Below are 1,803 nucleotides of genomic sequence, written 5' to 3' on the forward strand. Positions count from 1 at the left end.
AAGGAGATTGGATGACAAATCACCTTCATGATATTTGTCGGATAGGAAGTGCTGGCAGCACAGTGTCTAACCAGCAGCCATCTTGGTCCCGTTTTAGGTATGAAGAGACATCATTAAAACATTCATAAAACGAAATCTGCGCAAATGCGTTATTTCAAAATCGTGTATAAAAGTGGTAGCCCTTTCCTCATGATGGAGTGTTCAAGTACTCCCTTCCGTCCAAGGTGAAATCTTCCTGACAGGTTGGGGTCTGATCGCAGACCGAATGGAGTGTGGACCCCACAAATGCAGAGTCAGAGAAATGGCGATGACAAAAAAGGTTTATTACAGGAAAGCGAGGGACCGACAAAGTATTCAACAAAAGGTGCTGGCAAAACAGGGAGCCAGAGAAATAAAACGAGAACACAAAGCTGATAGATTGATGATTTTTAGTTATCATGCATTCGCTTATTATAAATGTTGTTATTTTGATATTGATTGATTGATTGATTATGCTCGCAAAGAAGAAAGCTGATGCCTGCAATGATAAATTGATTATGCTTGCAAAGATGAACGCTTTAGTGAAAGAAGAGGGGGTGGTATTTTGAAGCGTCCATTTTTTAATTAAGTGAAGCGGGTATAAGTAGCGTGTTCGGCGTCGGCACAGGCCGCAAACAACGATGTACGGCAACTTCTTTCAAACAAACTTAATCGCAACGCGAAACGTAGTGTTGTTATTCTTTGAATTCCTCTGCATATAAGAGCTGTTTAAAACAACACATGAGAATCCACAAAGGAGGGAAACCTTTATCCTGCTTAGGTTTGAGTAAAAGAGTCTCTCAGAAGGATAAGGTCGAGAAACACGAGTGCTGGTGAGGAATGTGGTGATCAAGCTTTAAATGAAAATGTACATGTTTAACACAGAGTCCAGTATTTACCATAAAACAGGATCCCTCGTTTTTCATGGTTAAAGGGGACCATAAACGCCATGCGAAAGGTGAAAAGGGAGGATTTGCCTCACCTTAGGAATTTTTGTATATGTGGGGACCAGCATGTTTTAAATATGCAAACACTATTTATACTTTACATATTTGAGACCAAGATGACAACAGTGCACGTATTTACTGAAATATTTAACTATAAAACCTTCTACAGTAAATAACATTCATCAACACTGCTCATAAGAGATGCAAAGATGCTCGTGTTGGTGGCATAGAAGGCGGCTCTCACTTGACTCGTACAGTTCACTCAGAGACTCTTCTGCTGGAGACGCTGACGGTGTAGCTGAGCTTTTTAAATTGAAGAAAAACATGGTGATGTTATGGCGTTCATCTTGTCTTATTAGTTGAAATAAGTTGAAAGTTTCTTTTTTATTGGACAACAGTTTTTTTTTGAACGACCAATCATGTTAAACGTACAAGTTCATGTTGGTCTGAGTCACAAGAAATTTGAGATCTCAAGTCAAGTCATGTGTGCGTACACAAGCTGGATTTCTAAAGTTAGTTCAACACGAGAGCAGCATCTTCCAGCTTTATCGACGTGTGGACAATTTGAAATTGGCTTTGTTCATTTAGAATGGCCGTATGTTTGAAGGTCATCAGTGGCATTTTTGAACCACGCCCTAGGTGGTGTTTACCAAGGGCAGTAAAGAAAAAAAAAGTAAGAAAAAAATGCTCTCCACGCTGACTCGAATGATTCTGTTCGACAATGGATGGATAGACATTGGGTCGAAAAGACACCTGGCAGCCTTGATCAGTGCATGGGGCAAGCTCTGCATGCTGAAAGAGTGTTAGAAAAAAAAAGACAGAATGAATGAGCTGCTGC

This window comes from Hippocampus comes, unplaced genomic scaffold (genome assembly GCF_001891065.2).
Source record: "Hippocampus comes isolate QL1 unplaced genomic scaffold, H_comes_QL1_v1.1 scaffold748, whole genome shotgun sequence".
NCBI lineage: Eukaryota > Metazoa > Chordata > Actinopteri > Syngnathiformes > Syngnathidae > Hippocampus > Hippocampus comes.